Here is a 22,211-nt window from a genome sequence, read left to right on the forward strand (position 1 = left end):
CTCTCATGCTGCAGAGATCCGCCAGAACTCCCCTGTCCCCTGCCGGTCCCGCACCCTGACAACGTGCATTTATTTGTCTTGCAGTTTTCGATCTTTGATCCATCCTCTGCATCTTTCGTGGCTGTTGATGGGGGTAGCCGAGTGCTTTCCTTCCTTGAATCTGACGCTCCAGGGGCCCAACTTGACTGAACTCTTTGTCCCTCTCTGCAAGTGAGGTGATCAGATGGGGGCGCCAAGGGTGCGGGGACCCAGAATGCGCGCGGGGATCAGTGAGCAGTGCGCCTGCACTTTTTTTTTTTTTTTTGATTTCACGCGGAGAAGAAAACCAGTATAACTCTTGAAAAAGCAGGGGGCTTAAAGTATATAGGGACTAGCTGCCCCCTAGCATCTTCTGTCCTTGGAGGGACAGACAGAATGATGGTGCCAGCAAGTTGTTCTGGGACACTTTAAGCCTGAGCCTGATCATCCCGGCTCAACCCTCAGCCTCAGGACTCTAGAATGGAGTTTGGCTTTTGAGAAATATTCATATTCATTTTCTCCTCTCTCCTCTCTCCTCTCTCCTCTCTCCTCTCTTCTCTCTTCTCTCTTCTCTCTCTCTCTCTCTCTCTCTCTCTCTCTCTCTCCCCCCCCCCGCCGTTTCTCTTCTCTCCCCTCTACAATCCACCACCTTTTCCATTTATGAAACCTGAATCCTGCTTGAGATGCCCCCCCCCATACACCCTGACCATACCATTCTCACCATTATGAAATCTGAACCCTGTTTATCAGGGTCCGGAGCGTCTTTGCACTCCCACCTCGCTTAATTATTTGGTATTTAGAACTTGGTGGTGAAGGGCGGGGGGGGGGGGGGAAGCGGGGGCAGTACCCCAGAGCCCTCCCGGCTCCTCTCCAAGGGTTAAATTTTAAACCAATATTTTCCCCCACCTCCGGACAAGTCCGGAAACCCAGATTGGGGGTGGGGTAAGGTTGCCCCCCTCCCGTTGCAAATGCTAATAACCGGTTCAGTTTTCTACACTGATTGATTCTTCCAAAGCTATGCAAAAATATTGGGGGGGGGTGGGCATAGAAAAAAAAAGAAAAGAAACTAACAACTCGTTTCTAAGATTTTAAAGCGATAGGCAAGTCAGAAGAGTGGAGGCTGAATCTGGGAAAGCAGGGTTGTCTGAAACCACCTTACATTTGCAAGACTGTTCTCACCTGCTTGGAAATTGGGACTCTTGACTCCTTCGAATAATGAAATGCATCTGGTGTTGATTGTATTTGTTTTAACCATATTGGGGGTATCTATGAGGGTGTCCCCCGCCCCCCCCCCAAAAAAAAGAATCAAAAAGACTGCAAAAGAATCCCGAGTAAAAACTATTGTTGGATAGAGTTGGTTTTTACCTCAACAGCGCCACCTTTCGGCAAAGCTTAGTTGAAAATTGATCTCATTCTGGTTTGAGACGCTGATTTCCTAGTGTGGAAAGAGGCAAGAGGCACAAGAAAGCTAGTTGGATCACAGTGGGGGAAGCCAACCTTGCAGGGAAGGGCCTCCAGACACTGCGAGCAGGTGCTGAAATTTTTTTTCTCTCAGGCTTCCTTTCGTGGCTTGGGAAGAGGTCCACAGACAGTCTTCAGAGAATGTTATTCTGGCTGAGAGACCTGTGCCTGTTGATGTCATGTAACAAGGACCCAGGCTCTTTCAAAGGGCTGGCAAGGCTTTCCAACCCGATTTGTGGCAATAACGATTGAGTTAAAAAGTTCCTTGGAATCCAGTGATAGAGGAGACATCTTTCCTAAGCAAAGTTACTGCTGTGGCTTAAAATTGTTTATCTGAAAGGTAATTCTCAGAAAATCCTGACTTCGGACACTTAAGTCATATATTAAGCCAGCTTCGTGAACATTGCACCTAAGTGTGGTCTCAAACCCGCCCCTAGCATTCTTGGCTGTTTAGAAAGAGGCCTTAGGTGTCACTGCCTGCCTCGGGACACCAGATTAGACCAGTGTTCATTTCTCATCCACAAACTCTGGCACCCCTTTTGGTAGACACCCTGGGAGACGTGTAGAGACATCCTCGTTCTAAAGGGCCTGCTGGTCTTTTTCTAGACACGCCATTCTTCTTGCACTGTTAACTGCAGAGCTCTTTATAAGGGTGACTTGGGCTTTATAGGAATGTTTGGTTACGGTAGCATGAGCTATGTTTAGATCCAGATTGGGGAAGAAAGAGTGAAGACTATGTCAATACTGAGGTGACCTAAGAGACTTCTCTCTTCGTTTTCCTCCGTTTAAACTAGATTTTACCTTGCAGTGAAGTTAAGGGATTCTAGTGTACATTCGAAGGGGAAGGCAGTGTTTAAGATCACACAAATGTCCTGCTGGTTAGCCATGGTTTTCTAGGTCTTTCTAAAAATTATTAACCACAGATGCCTAAAGCTTATGTTTTTGCGTATATGAACATGTGTCTTTAGAAACCATTCACTTTTATGATAATTTTTAGACATGAAGGTTTTGTTAAACACTATAAAGTATACTCCCTGCCTTTCAAAAAAAATGTATGTTTTGGGCCAGAAACATGGAGATGGCTATATTTATAAATAGGCACCATCTCATAAACAAAAATTGCTGCTGATGGAGAGCATGCCCTATAGCTCCATGGCCACCCAACCAATTATCGCAAATATGTACTCTTTCTGGACACTCAGGGGCCATGTGTGGCTAGTTAACTATCATTAGCTACACATTTTTCCCCCAGTTTATTTTTCATTCTTGCTATTGTTAGCCGTAGCATTTTTTTTCCTCTTTTTTTCAGAGACTTTTACAACCTCCCACTTTTGTTGGAAGGAAAAAGAGAGAGGAGGTCAGAAATATTTTCTAAAGAAAGCTGGAGTGCTTTCAGGCTTAGCACTTAGGTCCCATCGTTTGCCCCCCTTACTGCATTGTTTAGTGATGCGCAGGAGGTGTCTAAACATTTACAGTTTGCTGTTAGCAGCGTTTCTTTGATAACAATTGCAAGCACTCATTTTAATTTAGCACCATTCAGGTTTGCGATTCCCCACAATTACAGCAGGCCACAGTGCTTGCGACTTCTTTGCTTACACTGTTTGTTTCGCTTTTAGCCAAGCCAACCTAATCCAAATACAAATCGGAACCCCGGCTCTCAGATAGACTTCAGCTTCCTCAGCCAGCTCTATGCAGTGATTTAGAAACCATGCGCTTGTCATTATTGACCAGTTCAACCCGGTAACATTAAAGTTCCTGCAAGCAATGAATATTTATAAAACGGCTTGGATGGGAAGGAGAGCCCTGGGCTGGCCGTGTAAGAAGGCTCAAAAAAGCGTCAGAAAACACAACCATAACTTCAGGTTGATATATATGTAGCTTCATGTAAAGCTGAAGGTGTAGAAGGCCCTTTGTGTCTAAGTTGCAAAGATTGGGAGCTAAAAGGAATATGTTTTTTTTTTTTCCTCTCCCTGATCTTGAGTTACTACTGCTCAAATGTATCACGTTTAAATCAGTCATACAGACTCTGAAGTGAACAGGATGTAGCTGGAAGCTTCTGAGGGCTTTGTTTATGTGCAAGCTGATTTAACGGTGCCGAGCTAACCGGTGTCCACTAAATTTCAGTAGGAACCCGACTCCATTGATCTGAGGCAGAGTTCTGGAGAGGGCTTGAGTGATAAGACATGCTCAGTTCCTAGGTCTAGTGTTAGATAAATCCTTTTAGCCGTCTTCACTTAGCAGGGTAAGTAAATCACAGGCTGCTGTTAGCAGATTCATGGGAGAAAATTAATAGAATCAGATGAGATAATCTGATAACGGTAAAATTGCTGAGGAAACAACCTCGGCTTGCCTGCATCGGAGAGCAAGAAACAACAGTCTGATTACCAAAAAAGTCGTTATGAATAGGTGAGTTATGGGCGAAATAATCATCAGGGCAATTCAGTCTTTATTAATTTTTCTCTCTTTAAGCAATTCACAGTTGTAAGCTAGAGCCATTCTCTTTGAAGACACGCATTTCATAATTTTTATTAGAGGTAATTTATTATTTGCGTTACCTGTATTTACCTCATAATTGAACATTTTGCATTCAAATTTATGTAATGCATTATGCCTGAGAATATATTTCTGCCTGATTAGCATAAATAGTCACTTCATGAATTACTAACAAAGTTTATCTTAAAATATAGGTTTCCTTTTATTAAGCCGAACACAAACAGATGTACAATAAATCCAGATCTTCTTTTTCCTGGCGCAGATAGAGAAAGCAAAGGCTGTACAAATGAGACTCGCAGGCGGGCTTACTTCCAAGGGTAACATTCAGTTGGGGGACGGAGGGGAGCAGGGTGTGAGCATGGCAGAAGGCTTTTGGCTCTTCGAACAACCCTAAGGTTGTTTGTAGTGGAGGATGCGCACAGAAAGCGTAGCTTCCGGTCACAGCCGACAAATCCACTCATGACTTCTACCTGGGAGGGTGGAGGACTGGGAAAGCAAGTTAATAGCATTGGCAGAGTTTGGGGATTTAGTTTATTCCTGTTTCATGTGTTTTTGGCTTTCCAGGCTTCCTTCTTAGACTATCAGTCACGTGGCTTTTCGGGGCTCACAAGGGGTTGTGGAGAACTCTGCTGTTCTCTGAGATGACACCCCAGGTTTTGCTCATCTCTCTTCCTTTGCCGTACCCAGCAGACTTCAGGCTTGGCCTGGCTGGAGGAGGCTTCAATTTAATAAATTGCTTTGGGGACGAATGACTACCGGAATGAAAGGGTTTCTTTGGGTGTCGGGCAGTAGGCAGAGATGTAAAACTCAGCTGGGCTCTCTGCTCTTGACGTGGAAATTAACCGATCTCCACACTTGACTCCCTTTGCCCTTTCTTTTGTCGGAGGCATAGCCATCTCCTCAGATTTTTTCCCCCTTCCTTCAATTAGAGGCTGCTTAGCCTCCCTCTCACCCCTTTTGATCCCATTCTCACTTATATGGGGAAGGGAGGCATTTGCCTCCAAAGCGATCAGTCCTTTAAAGATTTTTTATTGTCTTCGAGTTAAACATGATTTTTTTTAAAAAAAAGCCTGAGAGAGATGAGAGACAGGAGGGCCGGGGGGTGGGATATTGAATACGTACACTGATGAGAAGAATCTTTATGTAGGTCGCGCCTTTCTTGGTGAGTTATTCAGGACACCTTGGCGATGGGGTCAGCCATATGAAGTGCTGCCCACCTGGCCGTAGGACGATGCGTAACCCTTTGTTTCAGAGCATTTAGCAGCCATCCAACCTAGGGAAAAGAATGCAGTCCTAGCATAGACCAACCGCACTTCGATGCACTGAACTTGTTTCTGATTGTGTTTGGCGTGGGGGGGGGGGGTGTGGAAGGGGGGAGGGTGGCAAGGGGCCCCTGACAGTCCTATTTTGTGTTGTTTCTGGATGCATCATGGGTGTAGCACTGGGGCTTTCTCTTGTACTGTCTGTCCTGTGAATGCCACTCTGTGGTATCCCCACGGCCTCTGTTCTAAAAGACCGCTCCTCATGCCTACCCGAATAATAACTAAAGTCAGATTGATAGACCAGATCACATTTTACCTGGCAATTTCCTAGCTCTGGTGTTCATTCTTTGTTGACTAAGTGTTTAAGTAGAAATAAGATATTGAATAAACGACGTGCCAGGTTTCACTTCTACCCCAGGCCCTGGATCTTATCCTCTGGCATGAGCCTCTATCGTATTTAGGGTACAGGAGTCTGGGCTTTGCAGAATGGAGTCACGGCATGGACATACGTCTCTCTTTGTACTCTCTTCAGAATGTGTCCATGCAAATCTCAAAAGCAGACCCTGAATGCTTCTCTGTTTGAAAGAAGAGATTTTCTAATGAAATCCCATATGGGGGCAAAGGTGCTTGGAGATCCCCAATTGAACATTTCTCTCACGGGCTGGCAGAGCACATGCGAGTTTCTTTTCAAACCAGAAGAAAAGAAAGGAATATTGATTTAGTTTTGGTTGTAGCAGCTACCAAACAGATGCAGGTATAAATTACTTTACATTTTATTATTTTTTAATTATTTTTTTTTTTGAGAGGGATCCATGGAAGAAGTCAAAGTGCCAAGGACCTACAAGAGTCTCCATACAATTCCAACGCGTTTGTCCCTGGTGATGAGGGGCTCACTTCCTGTCAATTTTGCCTTGAATACTGCCCATCTTTTTTTTTTTTTTCCAAGAGTTTCTGAGGTAATCAAAATGTTGATTGTTGGGCCAGCAAGATGGCTCAGTGGGTAAAAGCATTCCCATGCAAACAAGCCCGGTGACTTCCATTCAGTCCCCACTTCCATTCAGAACCCACTGTGGGAAGAAAGACCTGACTCCTGAAGATTTTCCTTTGGCCTCCATGGGTAAGTTGTGACATGTGCATGCTCCTACACACACACACACACACACACACACACACACACACACACAAATATTAAATAAAATGTTTAAAAATGCTTTGTGTCTTTTTCTCTTTGAGTACTAGGGTCGACCCCCCCCCTGCTATACATTAGTTTTGATTGTGGGCTCATGTCTATGAGTATATGCGTATATGAGTAGTATATGAGTATATTCTATGCTTATGTGCATTGATAAGGTTCTCACGTGCTGCAGGGGTATAGGGCTATCAAAACCCCTTCCCTGCCTTTTGCTTCCTCTAGACAGACTGCTAGCGTTTGTCCATCTGGTTCTAAGAGCCATGCTCCCTGGTTGCTGACTTCCGGGTAGGGTCGCAGGATCATCATTCTGCCCTCTAAGGATTTAAGCCCAACTGCACAGGGAATCTTCCCACTCCACAGCAAATGTGACAATCAGCCACCCTTGGTCACAGTCAGCTCCTATACTGCAGACTAGCATTTCTCAAGCTTCTCCATTAGACACAGAACTCCAGGAACTTGTGTCACATGTGTAGTGATGGGCCCAGGTCCCGGGCTGCTTCTCATATCTCCCATATGCTACTTAACCTTCGTGAGCTCAGAGCCTTGGCAAGCCCTCTGACAGAAATGAACAGTGGACCCCAGAAGGCTCTCTCTTCTTCACTCCAGCCCTTTTCTAGCGTGTCCTCATCTCTTTGGATGAGAACTGCGCTGCTGACTAGTTTCAATTTGCTTCCCAGCTTTGAGTCAGCTGCAAATGAAATTCATGTTCATTTATTTGTTAATGACTTAACCTGCCTGAACCAGATTTGTATACTGTGCTGGTGATTGTGCCTAGGGAATGTCTGGTGTAGCCTGGGGCCACTGGGCTGCACAAATGGTTGATTCTCTGAAGTTCTTCTAACTCTGCTGATGTGTTAACACTTGAAGGGCCAAAGTCCTGGGCTTCCCAGGAGAGACTGCTCCTCCGTAATCCATCAGTAACTGCAGATGTGATCCGTTGGGTCGTTTGTATCTATCCCTCAGTGGATATTTTAAACCAACACAGCCTGTTTGATAATTGTGTGTGTGTGTGTGTATGTGTGTACATATGCACCTGCCCCAGATGCCTCTGTGTGGGTGTGTAGTTGTGCAGGTGGAGCCGATAAGGCAACCTTATCTGCTAGTCCTCAAGTGCTGTCATCTTTATTTCTTTGCTGTTTTGGGCAGAGATTCTTTCTTTCTTTCTTCTTCTTCTTCTTCTTCTTCTTCTTCTTCTTCTTCTTCTTCTTCTTCTTCTTCTTCTTCTTCTTCTTCTTCTTCTTTCTTCTCCTCCTCCTTCCTCTTCTTTAATGGTTTTTTTTTTTTTGGAGAATTTTATGTATGAATACTGTATCTATCTTATTTCCTCCCTCCCTCTGCCCCTTCCAACTCTCCCCATGCCTCTATTATTAAGTGTATGGCTGCTTACTCTTTAATTATTGCTGTTTTACACACACACACACACACACACACACACACACACACACGAGTTCCTATATGTTCTTGTTCCTATATATATGGTATATGTATTTAGGACTCACTGCATGCATGGGACTGGAAAACCGAACCGGGACACATACCTGGAGAAGATGAATCCAATCTCTCTCAGCCCCACTAATTGCCTGTAGGGTTTATCACTGGCTTGGAACTTGCCAAGTGGGCTAAGCTGACTGGCCAGCGAGTCTCAGAAATCTATTTGTCTTCCTAACAAACATGCACTACTGCGGATGAATTCTTTTAAGATGTGGGTTTTGGGGACTGAAACTCAGGTCCTCGTGCCTGCATGGCAAGCTACCATCCCAGCCCCACCGTGGTGACTTCAGTCAATTGTCCCATCTGGATGTCCGACACGTATCTTGCTGGTAGGTTGTAAAACAACTTCTGTTTTAGATGGCATGGCTAAAGCTTTCTATGGGATCATAGATCACTAGATAATACCCACAGTTTGCGTTAACCTGTGTGTTCCTAGTCAAAATCCATAGCAGTTGTCTGAGATCAGGACCTCTGAGAATAATAAGAAACAGCAACAACTTGGAAGAACTGTGTGTGGGTAACAACGCTTACTGGAGATCAGTTCTCTCCTCTCTGGTTTTGCTTTTGCTTAGATCACCAACTTTCCTGCCTCTTTCTGGTGCCAATTTTGAGGGCAGGAGGCTCCAAGGCATTTTCTGGAACAGAAGAGCTCTGAGTGCCATGTGTCTGCCTTTGAATGCAGCTTGTCTCTCTGCTGGTCTCTTAAAGGGACCTAAATGTGCAGTTTTTGCAAAACCTTCCCTCTGAGGCTCATGCCTCCCCTCCTCTTTCAGAGAGAGCAGCAAACAGCTTGTGAGTTATTTATGACCTGGTTCGTGCCAAAGAGAGTTTGGTGGGAGCTGGGGGGCAGACTTCGGGGCCCTGTAGAATGGTAGAGACTCTTCAGAGAAGTCCCAGTACCTTGGATCCCGAGGAGATGTGAAGCAGGGACAAAGCTGGATTGGTGGCTCTGGTCACGTGACAGTACTCTGGCAGGCTAGGGTACAGAAAGGGGGACCTGACCTGGGGACTGTCTCCAAGATCAGTGCTCATGTCCAATGTCTTCCTCCAGCAAGGCTCCTCAATGGCATCCTCTAAGTTTTCTCTCTTTCAGGGTACAAAAATGACTAGATTGGCTAAGAGTTATACCAGGTAATACTGGAGTGTGTTTCCATTGTAACACTTCAAACCTCAATGTGAGACAGGTAACTAAAGTGGACACTCATAGACAGGATAAACCACGGCGGAGCATTCATAGGTGACGACAGCTAAGTCAGACGCTCTTTTTGAGTTTACCATCTAGATGGGGTCTGAAGGGTCGAGCCATACCTGCTGCATCTCCACACTAAGAAGCAGCCGGTGTAAGCAGACATCATTCTGAACCTTCTGTGGTACTATGACAACCAAAAAAAACCCTCACCGACTCCTGTGGATCACCAGCCAGCTACTTCTTAGACCTGGGAGATTGCTTTGCTTTGGCACTGCCCAAAGATGGGTAAGAATCCTGTTTTTCCTAGAGATTAGAACCTTACCTAGGAATCCTGAGAGTCAGCCTTTCCTTCAAAATCAGAGATAGAGAGGGGCCTTATGAGTATGGCATACAGAGGTACCCAGTGCTGGGCATTGAGCCTTCTGGGTGGGGTGTGCATAGAAGAACGTGCTCTCTTGCTGTGTGCCTGGGACTGTGCATGCATTCTGCCACCCAGGTTCTCAGTGTGGGCTTCAGAGCACACTGGATCTTGGAAAAAGTCTTTCTCTCTCTCTGTCTCTCTCTGTCTCTGTCTCTGTCTTTCTCTCTGTCTCTCTCTGTCCCTCCCTCCCTCCTTCCCTCCCTCCTTCCCTCCCTCCTCCCTCTCTCCTTCCCTTGCTCTCCTCTCTCCTGAGTTGTAGGACCTGACTCACCTGCAATTGCTTGCCCTCTGTGTTTCTTGCCTGCTGTCCTAATTACTGGCTCCTGGAGATCCGTCCTTGTATCTTAGGGTTTCTATATGAAGGCAGACTTACCAAGCCCTTTTGAATAATCCTTGCCAACACAGGCCAGGTATGCAGGGACTACCTTGGCTTTGAGTCTTCAAGATGCCTTGTTAGCTCCTTACCTTCATGAGCACCAAGAATCCTAACAAGCAGGACACTTCTTTTATACATATACACATATACTTCTTTTCCTCTTCATACACCCACTATGAACTCTTGCTGTACAGTAAGCATCTCAAGAGGCACTTGCCAAGTGAGAGTCACTAAATGACTGCTCTGATCTTGCAAACAAAACAAAACAACAACCTCCCGAAAACAAACAAACAAAGAAACAAAACAACAACAAAAACCTAACTGGAATGTCCCAGAATAGACAACTTAGATAAGTATAGATACTTAGATAAAGCCAGCCACTCGGCTACAAGTCCATTTTCACAATCACCTCTCACTGGTCTACCTGGCCAATGCCTTAGTCAGCAGGGCACTTATCTTGTTTTTTGCACAGCCTATATCTTTGTATGGTGGAATGAGGCAGAAAGTATGGTAGAGATGTGCAGGTCCAGGAGCCAAGACAGAAAGTGATTCATCTTGCTGGGATGCATGGCTGGATGCAGGGAAGGAAGGATATGGGGAGGCATATGGGTGTAAGCGAGCTGTATGATGCAGCAAGGGCCCAGCTTTGGGTCACAGCTGCAACCCTGGGGCTTCAAGGCACAGACTCCATTTCGTAATCCTTATTTAGTAATACCAGGCCTGTCCCCATTTCAACATGCCCAGATTCTGCCCAGTCCTTCAAGCATGGCTCACGGGTAGTGTTGCACCCAAAGCTCTCAGCGTCTGGCATGCATTTGATAAGGGTGAACACTGTAACTACCAGCTCAAGATCCCAACAGTCTCAAGGGTGCTAGCTCTGATGCTCTTGGGAGCCGCACGCACAGCACAGCTCTGCAAAGCAGCCCAGCGTGGTGGTCAGTCGTGACTGACTGTGATATTTGGTGTGTGGCCTTGAAGGTGTGTTCCGTGTGCCTTTCCAATCTCAGGGTCTCCCCTCTGTATAAAGCAATGCCACGCAGCTTTCAGACTGCATGAGCTCAAGTCAAACGGGGATCCCAAAGACTCACGTGATCCAAAGCTCCAGGGATAGAGCTGGACTTGGGCCTGACTGTGGAAGTGTGCCCTGGGCAATCACTGGAACTGGCTCTTCTCCATCCACGTGAGCTCCAGTACAGGACTCCACGTGACCAAGATAGCTAGGGCCTCTCTAGCCCTAAGTCTTCCAAGGCTGGGTCCAGTAAGGAATCTGAAGCATGCAGTGAAGGTCCTCCAAGCTGTGGTTTGGGTGACAATGGGCTGGCTCATTTGTTGGGTCAGAGGTACACCTCCGAGCCTGACCTCGTGGCAGAGCTATGACCAGCCAGATTGGCTCAGACTTGGACTCAGAAAGGGGGGAGGAACAGTGTCCCAGGGAGAGCTCTGAGCTTTCCTTACAGAGTCAGAGGAATGAATGTACCCTAAATGACCCTATGGAACCCGCCACCAAATTAAAACATTACTAACAGGCAACCGGTATCTGACACTCACCCAGGCCTTGGCCTTGGTTTGAACTTGTTGGGCTGTCATATTAATACTGCTCCCTTATAACCATTTGAGTAAGGACAAAGCTAAGGCGCTACCTGTTTGGTTTTTTTTTTTTTCTTTAATCAGAGGGCTTTTCTGACATCACGTGGGTGAGCAAATGTTAGCAGTTATGATTCTAGACACGGCTGCATAGTTCGTACTCTTAAAGGGAGACAGTTGAGAAAGCATAGAGTAGATGCAGAGTCAGACATGACCTGACGGGACGGTTTGCAGTGTGGACTCATGTAAATAGTGTAATAGTCTATGAGATAATTCAGTAAGAGGTCATGGTTTTACCCTGACCAGGTGAGTAGTAAGCAGGCCATCTCAGTATGGGGCCCAGAGAGGTGTCCCTGGGTGACCCAGCTGACCAAATGACTTGTTTTATGTACACAGCAGGAGTCCTTTCATCCCAGAGCCTTGTTCCTGCCACAACGGCAGCACATTATTGTAAAACTTCTGCGTTTCTTTCTGCCTCCAAAGCAAAGCAAAGGACTCAAGGAGAGCATTGGAAGGAAGAGCCCAAACCCTGGCACTTCAATTGCTGGTAGAACATAGGTAAGGATGCCACTCTGGCCCTGTGGCACTGCCATGGTCTTCCTGGATGCTCTTGGTGGGGGAGGTCTAGAGAAGTCTACTTTACAGACAGGGAGAAAGGGAAAGGAAGAAATGAGCGAGATTTTAGTTCCTCTCCCTCTCTGTAAAAAATGTTTCATCTTTTAGGAATTTGCAGAACTATCTCTAAGTGGATGAAGGTGCCACACATACACACACACACAACACAAAAAGTGTTTTGTTTTGCCTGTAGGGTTTGGTTGAACATCTAGGAGCAAAGAGGAAGAAGGACGGGAGATAGCTCAGTTAGTAACATGCTAGCCATGCGAGTGTAAGGACTCGAGTTCGATCCCCAGAACCCATGTAGATATCTGGATCTGGCTCTCTGCTGTTGGAATCCCAGTACTGAAGACAGGCAGAGACAGGCAGATTCTTGCAGCTTGCTGGCCAGCCGGGATAGCCAACTTAGTGAGTTCTAGCTAAGTAAGAGACCACATCACAAGAAACAAGATGAATGATGCCAGAGGGATGATATCGAGAGAGAGTTGGCCTCTAGCCTCCATAAGAAGATAAACATGTGTGTACATATACCCATTGATATGGCAAACTGAACATGCATGTGCACACAGACACACATACACACAGACAGACACACCAACACACACACATACAGGTACGCTTTGGTTTTTTTTCTTATTGATGGAGCCACTACTCTCTTCTGACGTCTCAGGTACAAATATCAAGATAATAAGTAGCCCTACATTTCTCCACTTCTTGCCTGTCTCTCATCATGGAGCCCAGCATGATTGGGAAGCCCTTACCCAAAGCATCAAAGTCATTAGAAAACTGCTTCTGAAATCAGGTTCCCATCAAATCAGACCTGCTGACCTCTCCCTCTCTCCACCATCCTGCTGTGTAATCCTTGGGTGATTTCAGGTCCTTAGGAGTGACTCAGAGTGGAGTCACTAGTGCAACACCCACCAACTTTATTGGAATTTACTGTCAGAGAGAGGTCTGTTCCCCAAAACTGAGCTGCAAGTAGCTGCAGTGCCGGTCCTTCATGGATATTGCACAAGCCTGTGCATTTGGTTTGCTTTGGAATTCCATCGCGAACGTGCGCACCTGCATGCGTTTCATTTTATGCTTCTCAGGGAAGTCGGGTTTGATACAAAGTCATCGGAAAGAATAACTGAACTCCTAGAACATTTCCCCCGAGTGATAACATCTGTACCTCCTCTCCAGGAGCATCAGGGGCATTTGGCTGTGAGGAGGATGTTTCCAGCAAACAAGAAGAAGCCTCTGCTTGGAGAAGACGCAGGAGATGGAGAGATGAGTTCATAATACTACACACCAAGAATCTGGAAAATGGTCAAAAATATAAGTTCTAGTTCTTTCCATAAATAAATGATCAATAGAAGAAAGAGGGGTGACAGGTAACAGGGGAGCTGTCACAGACAAAAGCTGATGTTCCTTTAGGTCTGAAAGAGTATTGTCAGCACAGAGTGGTTGCAGCAGTGACGTGTGGAGGGAGAAGAGGCACATAAATCAGCCTTTCCTTGTCTTTGATTTTACTTCCTTCATAGTCGTCCAAGGTCTATAAACGCTAGGTGGAAACACTAATATCTATCTATCTATCTATCTATCTATCTATCTATCTATCTATCTATCTAACACATATATATCACATATACACATATATACATATATACTATATACATACAGTATATATGCATACACTATATTTACACTATGTATTTGCAAATATATATACATTAATATGTATGTGTATATATATGTGTATATACACACACACATATATTTGCAACTGTACACTAGTGAGAATAGCATAATGAAATCTTGAGACATCACACTTCATCCCACCTAGAGTATGAATCATCGTTCCTTTCAGTGTGTCTGCACAGTATGTGCTACCTTAATTAATCATTTAGTTGCCATTGGTTACCAAAGTAGTGATCTTAGTGTTTGCATACAGGTACTCACCAGGGTCCTTAGAATGTATCTTCCTATAGATATTAATGGGGTGGGGATCAGGAGCTACTGGACTCTGATTCTCATCTGTTATTAACATTTGTATTGTTGCTCTAAGTGATACCCACAGATCCCAGCTACTGCTTGGTAAATCTTAGCCCATCCTCCTCCTTGGCTGGCTGATGGGCTCATACTTATGTCTGAAAGAAGTCCCTCCTTGGGAGATCTTCTCTGTCTGTTTAATGCTAAGTAGCTGACACACCTCTACTCTGTTCAGTGGACCCTGTGGCTTGGCATTTGTGACTAACCATACACAGATGTATCTCAATATTTAAAATGCTGGAGTGAAGATCCCCATGTCATTATAAAGAATAGCTTAGAGAGATCTGGATCCTTTACCAGCCTCTCCTAGGCCAGTGTGTTCCATCACAACTGTACAATAGTACAAATCAGGAATCCGGCTTTGCTCAACCCACCTACCCATCCTGCATGAGTTCCATGTGCATGCTTCTCTCTCTCTCTCTCTCTCTCTGTATATGTATGTGTGAGTGAGTGTGTGTGTGTGAGTGTGTGTGTGTGTGTGTGTTATGATTTTACCAAATAGTGTCTACCCCAGTCAAGACACAGAATATTTCTGTATCTTGGTTCCTGCTGATTCTCTCCATATGTGTGCCTTTACTCCTGTACTTGTCCCTGCACTCTGTAACTGATTGGGGCAGGATCTCAGGTCTGATATCTATACCCTGGTTCCAGTTAAATCAGCTCCAAGCTCCCAGGGGGTCCTATGTGATCAGGAATAAATTGGATTTCTCTCAGAGGAAAGGGAGTTAGAAATCCAGAACTTTTTATAGATAAAAATTGCTGCAAAAGGAAGAAAACCATTGAAAGCCAAAAGCACTGAGGGGATGCAGACCATAGAGTCTTTCTTATTGTAGAAGATTTTAAAGACCCTGGTAGGCAATGAAGGCTATGCATCGTCTTAATATTCTAGTGGTTTGCAGGACCCAAATCTGCCCCAAGAAAGGCATGATTGTGTGTGCAATCAGCAGGGAGTACTACTTCATCTGGATCTGACTCTGTCTCTATTATGTGTCTATGAGGATGGTCCTCAGGTTAACTGTCAGTCACAGACTTATCCAGCGTCTTCAGTACCAGACCACTCTTAGAGAAGTTAACTTCTCTTGGACAGTGACGCACCCTGTCTGAAATGTAGACAGAGCTGAGCAAGGAATTGGGGTCAGTCAATGCAAGACTCATGTTTTCTCTTCTCCAGACCATTTCACAGTGAACCTGGAAAGAAGTTCTCATGCCCAGTTTCCAGGCCGGACTCTTGGGTACCAACCTACTGATAACAGACTTTGCAGAGACTGTGTCGAATGGCAATGCTCCTCACATGCACTTACATGTGCCTGCTCAGTGCACAAAACCACATGGGAGACTCCAGGATACCAAACACTTTGAAGAACAGACAATAGTCAAGTGTGTAGGTGATGTTGAGTTCATTCCAAGTCTAAGACATGCAAAGGAGTGACCTGGGTGTATTGCTGAGACCACGGGTCACATCTTCACTAACTGGCAGCATGCTGTAGGTAAGGCCTTGTGAGAGTCTCAAGGAGAAAGGACTAAAAGCCTTTCATCTCTATACCATTTTATCTGCTCATATATCCATCCATCCATCCATCCATCCATCCATCCATCCACCCATCCATCAACCCATCCACCTGGTATTCTGTCTATCTTTCTATTCATTTCTATACATTTCTATTATTGATGCACCCATTCACCCACCTATCTCTCAGGTCCTTTGTCTTTCTGTCCCCTCTTCTTTCCATCTGTCCATACACCTAGCCACTCATTACTATGTGCAGAATGCAGCAACATAACTCCACTGGAAGGTGAAAATGACCCTAGGAGGAGAGTGGCCTTTGAACATCTTTGAAATACTGTCCAGACACAGCTTGTTACCTCTTGTTATAGCTTGTTAGGATTATAAGAACTAACACTTTAGAATATATGTGGAGTGGCTTCTTAGTGACATCTCCTGTAGTGTTATTTTTTTTCCTTTGTTAAATAACATATTACCTGTAAACTTTGAACAGAAAGTCAAGTTCTTATAGATATGTTTCTTCATGCCCCAAATCACTTTACATTTCTGGTTGTTTTTTTTTTTCCAAAAGTAAAACTATAATAGGATATGTAGTTATGTATGTATCTCTATATATGTACACACATTTACTTACACACATACACACATGTACACACATATATATATTCCATATATATAATTTATATAAAGAATATAAAGAATTTATATACATATATATATGTGTGTGTGTGTGTGTGTGTGTGTGTGTGTGTGTATTTGTGTATGTGTACATATGAGCACATATATGCATCGTTTCCCTGAGCGTACTCAGATTGTCCACATATTGAATGCACTGTCATGACCCATCTCACCTATGAAAGACTACAGAGTCTAGTCTCTTGGGAATCCCTCTGAGCATCTCTAAGGCTTGACTGTGATTCCCACATCTCAGTGACTGAAGTCCAGGTCACTGGCTCATCTCCTTGAGCTTCTTACCTTTCCATAAGAACCAGCCAATTTGAGTGGAGTCGAGCAATCTCATAAAGGTATAAAGATGTGTTCTGAACCCAGCCCAGGTGCACAGCGCGCTCCCTGAGACAGTTGTCAGATGAGTTTTTGATGAAGACCCTATCCTTTCACCTTTCTGGTCTCCTGCAGCTACTAAGGATGAAATCCCAACTGCCAGTCACCTGAACCCTTCCAATGACCCCTTCTAACTGCAAGTGTCTTTGTAGCTGAACTTTTGCCTGTAGAGGTTTAATACAAAATTATTATGTTACAGGACAGGATGTTATAGAAAGAGTAAGGAGGATGTAGGGACAGGCAAGAATGAAGCCAGGGATAAGCCCTGTGCTCAACTGATACTTTGTTGAGACAGAGAGAGGAGGTGGAGACACTGGGATGAGTACATGAGGCCCTGACACAGCTGAGTCTGTGTGCTGTACCATGTTTCATGATTTACTAGATGAACCATGGGAAGCCTTGGCTAAGGGCATGCATCCCTACATAAATTATAGAGTCAAATAGTTCCCAGTTCACATTCAGCCCTCAGGCTCCACACAGCTTGGGAAAAGCAGTGTTTCTATCTTGATTTAACTGATCTTTCAATATTGTAGATTTATCCACCAATCTATGTGATGGATCCAGTGCTCAGGCAAGCCAGGAATGATGATGCGTGCCTATAATCCTAGCCCATGGAAGGCAAGGGTAGGAGGATTGGGAATGGGTTCAAGGATAACTTTGGCTATACAGCGACTTTGAGGTTAGTCAGAGACTCAAAATCAAAAAGCAAACAAACAAAGAAAACCATCCCAAACCAAAGAGAACAAAATCGATACCCAGGGACTTTCAGAAAGAACCCTTCCAGCTCTCTAGGCTTTTCCTACTCATCATACAATTGCCAACTTTTTCTTGAATGGGCACAAAACATTGTCAACTAGAAGACTACCATCAGCCTGTTCATTTACTTCCCCTCCCCCCCCCAAAAAAAAACTGTTTTCATGAGAAAGCGTGACAATGCTTCCTATAATTTCTGGCATAGGGTGTCCTTCAAAACAAGCAATGCTGAATCGCTCCCTACTTCCATCTTGAGAAACTCCAATATTCTTGCAGGAATAACATGTGTATGGTAGAAGCTGCCCTTTTAAGTGCAGTCACATAGTCACCTGTAGTTTGTTATTATAGAGCATGACTCCCATCTAAATGCCTTGAAACTTCTAGAAAGGAAAAATTGTTGTCCAAGGCATGGTTAAAGTCAAGGTTCAAGGTCTCCTAATGATGGGTCTATATTCTCTCCCAACCACCTGCATGGCCTCTTATTCTTTCTTCTATTATCTCTGTATTCTCTCCCATCATATGAATGCTCCCTGCCCATTCTTAGCCACTGTGAAACATAGCTTGCTTTGGTATGATATGGGCTGCTTATATCTTGTGGAGGTTCTATGACAGGTGAGATCCAGTGCAGACCCCAACACCTGTGCTCCATGGACAAATGCACGCTACTGCTGTTATTATTAATCTGAAGTTTTAGGGGGGTGGAATTCATAGAAACATGTGACTCAGCTTGTTTTGCTGCTGAGAAGCGGAAGTTAAAACCTTGTCCCTGTGAGGCAGGTTTGTGGCTTTGAAAGGGAGAGAAAATTATATACCAGAATGACCTTTCCCCCCAAGTGTTGTGCAGTGCACAAAACTAATTAGCCGAGCCCTAATTGGGTTGAAGTTGAAGCTTAAAGGGAAAGCTTACTCAGTGAAGATGTGAGTCGACACCACAGATTCTATAGGGTGTCACACTTTACTTTCTCTCAGTAACCTCAGTATTAAATTTGTTCAGTTTTCACATGAGATGTCTTGACAGCCAGCTCCTTCTGCGATCTCTAGCCAGCAGCCAGGAAGTTGGGTGGCAACCTGGGATGATGAAGGTCACCATAGTTCTGAGTTCTTCTCTGATGACATTCACTGTACATTTTCCTGAGCTGGAAGGCAAAAGTCACACTAAAAAACAAACAAACAAACAAACAAAAAACAAACCCCCACGATTGAGAACCATAATGAGCTACTTCCTCAGGTAGAGGACACAAAGATCCTGCGGAAGGTGTATACATGCTGATCTCTAAGGGGTGGGTGTGCAAGGGAGTACTACCTGGGTGAAAAACCTGGGGCTCACACCAACTTGTGGTGAGCATCCACCCACACTGAGGATTCAAAATGACTGTGCTGTGTGAGGGCGGTAGTACAGGTTTCATAAACAAAACTTGCCTCCTCACTGGTGTGCCTGCTGGGAAGCCAAGGCCAGTGACTATATCTGGTTGGGAGCCCAGATCTGCCCAAAACCACTTTTAAAGTTTTTTATTTTTAATTTTTTTGCATGGTGGGATATGAGGCCTAACCTCAACACTGTAAAAACCAGGTTAACTCCAGGTCAGTTCTTCTGTGGACTTTGTGTTGTTTTTGTGACAGGGTCTCACTATGTAGGCTCCCCCTGGAACACTCGTAGATTAGGCTGGCCTCTAAGCCACAGAGATAACCTGTTTCTGCCTCCCAACGCCTGTATTGAAGGTGAGTGCCATCGCATCGGGCTTGTGCAGACCTAATGATGTTGGAAGATGAAGGAAGTCCTTCCCTTTCCTGCCATGTACTTCCCTGAACTCTCCTCCTGTGTCTGTCTTAGGTACAGTTCCAGGCCCTGCAGCCTGGTAAGTGCAGTTTGCTTCATGCATTGCTGTCATGCAGCTACCTTGCAACCTTTCACTATAAAGCAAGAGAAGGAAGATAAGTCAATGGTGATGGAAGGAGAGAGTGACAGGGCTGGTGAGATGGTTCAGTGGGTAAAGGTGCTCCTTGCCAAACCAAACAACCTGACTTCAGTTTTCTGGCTCCATGTGGTGGAAGGACTGAACCAAATACAAAACTTTGTCTACACACACACACACACACACACACACACACACACAAACAAGGGGGGCGGTAATAGAAGCAACTGGTGACTGAAGATAGAACCTAATTAGGGCATCAAATCTGAAGTCACTCTTTCACCTTTATCTACAGCCGACCACTGAATAAGGTAAAAAACTTCCTTGTGCAAGCTCCACGGACCGTCTCTTACTCAAAGCCGAGAACATTCTAATTCACCAGTCTCCTTTAAATCCCTTCAGCCTTTTCTTCCTAATCCGTGCTCCCTGTCAATTCTCATTGTTCCTTTACAGAATTAATTAATAACCATCATCTGTCTCTCCGTAGATCCATGAGTTCTTCGAGGGCATGAGCGGTGTCTTAACTCCTTTTTCCAATAAGGGTACAATAGCAAAGAGTGTACTAAGTGAATGAATGATGAACGATGAATGATGAATGAATGAATGAATGAATGGGTTAATGAGTATATATGGATGGATGGACAGACAGATAAATGGGTGGATGGATGGATGGATAAATCCATGAATGAGTAATTGGATGAATGAATGAAGTCAATGATTGGGGAAACAAGACCCTGCAGAGGATATGGGGTATGTACTATGGATAGTTTCTGGGTCTTAGGGAACCTTCTTTGTCTCAAGATCCATGGAGGAGGATTGATGAATTCCTGCTCCAGCCCTGAAGTCTCCTATGAGAACCAAAGCGTGTTCCCTCTCCCTCACTATAATGTAAACCAGATTAAACTCTCTCCTCCCCTCAAAAGATGACACAGGAAAACTTGACATCTCCTCATGATGAATTACGTGTCTCTGGGTCTTTCTTCATTTCTTTTTCTATTTTCATTTTTCATCAGCACAAAAGAATGTTCTCTTCATTTCAGATTTTACCAGAAGTCACACTTATGTGGATGGAGAGGCTAGATAAGTTTCTAAGTAAAGGAAACAGAGCACTTCTCTCTATACACTGAGGACTGTCTGTGGAAGCCAGTTGCCACAAGACACACCACACCCTTTCCACAAGAAACCAAGACTTCGTGGACCCAAGCCTGCCTGTTTTGTCAATATCTTTGGAGTCAAAGGTAACAGTTTCATAGCCAAGAGGACTGGAAAGTTTAAACAAAAAGAAACAGGTTTAAATATATCTCACAAAGAAATATCATCTTCCAAATTTTATTTCTCTTTCAATTTCAAGCAAATTGTCATGGAGGATAGTGACTCAAGAAAAGACCTGTCAAGGCAAAGTCAAATCAGATGCCTTTATCACTGCCCCCCTCTATGTTTCCTTAAAAAGATAGCTCTGGGGCTAGGAGATGGTTCCAAGACTAAGAGTTCTTGTGACACAAGTAGGAAGTCCTAAGTTCAAATCCCCAGCGCTCACATGGCAAACTAAGTGTGGTGGTGCAAACCACTTGGGGTTGGATAGAGGACTCACTGAGGCTTTCCAAATATCAGTGAGAGACCCCATCTTAAGGAACATGGGGGAGAGTGATACAGCAGGATAACTGGTGCTTTCTGGCCTTGTTACAAGTACAAGAGGGAGTACACCCCCCCCCCACACACACACACTTATCACACACATCTGTGTACAGACCACAGGAAAAAGACATCCTTATTGACATGTAGGTCAGGTGCCAGTAATAGAACACACCCATTTGAAAGGTCTAATTCTGCGGTTCATTAAGACATTCAAAAGAGTGAGAAGCACACAACCTCTGTGCCAGTGTGGAGCAATCTCATTCTTCTCACTGAGGTCCCCCTCCGTACTGACTGGTATTGGTGGTTCCTGGGTGCCCACCAATTAACTTTTGTTGTAGATGCAGGGAAGTGAAATTCCCCAACACACCCCAAACACACATCGTTGTGAGACTGGCCTCTCTCTGCTGTGTCTTGGAGACTTAACCCAGGTCTTGATTCTTTCTTAGGGCTAATAGTAGTCTACTCTCTCTATGTACCCGCTGGTGCTTCAATGGCCCCTGTTACTTTTGGACATTTGAACCCTTGGTCTCCAGATGGTGATACTCTTTGGGGAGGTTTAGGAAGTGTGGCTTTGCTGGAGACAGCGTTGTCACTGGGGGTGGGGGGGTGAGTTTTAAGAGTTTAAACCTTCAAGTCATGTCTAGTTAACTCTCTGCTTTGTATTTGCAGTTGAGGCTGGGAGCTCTTGGCCACCAGTTCCAGCCACCGCATCTACTGCTTTCTGCCATGCTGCTTCTGTCATTACAAACTCAAACCTGCTGGCACCATAAGACAAAATAAATGATTTTTTTATGTCTAAGTTGCTTCAGCCTTGGCATTTTATCAGAGCAACTGAAAAGTAGCTAATATACAGCTCATCTTGTCTATTCCTCTCATTTTGGGGGTACTGGAAATTGAACTCAGGGCCTCATAGAAGCCCTATCTCTGTTGTGCCACTGAACTATACCGCTAATCTGACTGTTTGTTTCTTGGGGGACCTGTAGGTTACATCTACGCTTTGGCTACTGTGAGCTGTGCTGTGGAGAGCATTCATGGATGAACTTTTGGGTGGCTGCATTTTCCTTTCTCTTGGATATAAATCTACTAGTAGAATCACTGGGTCACAGTATAAGGCACAGTTAGTTCAGTCACTAAAGGGATGACATAAGGTCGCTATTTTCTCCTAGAGCCACATAATGCCTCTTAATTGCTTTCTTTTCTGCCCTTACTCT

The 22,211-nt window shown here is 44.6% G+C and overlaps 2 long non-coding RNA genes across 3 annotated transcripts; one reads left to right on the top strand and one right to left on the bottom strand.

The window, feature by feature from the left end:
- Positions 1-4,161: 4,161 nt before the first annotated feature.
- On the bottom strand, positions 4,162-11,248 carry Gm51552. Its single transcript, XR_003947462.1, has 3 exons — positions 10,992-11,248; positions 5,095-5,245; positions 4,162-4,458 (listed from the first exon to the last, which is right to left on the bottom strand). It is a non-coding gene; the product is annotated as a predicted gene, 51552 (long non-coding RNA).
- On the top strand, positions 7,713-21,799 carry Gm30712 (predicted gene, 30712). Of its 2 annotated transcripts, none has more exons than NR_168616.1 (5): positions 7,713-9,391; positions 11,884-12,045; positions 13,285-15,620; positions 20,406-20,603; positions 21,670-21,799. It is a non-coding gene; the product is annotated as a predicted gene, 30712 (long non-coding RNA). The 2 variants fall into 2 exon arrangements; NR_168617.1 differs by having other exon boundaries at positions 11,971-12,045.
- The last annotated feature ends 412 nt before the right edge of the window (positions 21,800-22,211 follow it).

The sequence above is a fragment of the Mus musculus genome, chromosome 8, assembly GCF_000001635.26.
Source record: "Mus musculus strain C57BL/6J chromosome 8, GRCm38.p6 C57BL/6J".
Lineage (NCBI taxonomy): Eukaryota > Metazoa > Chordata > Mammalia > Rodentia > Muridae > Mus > Mus musculus.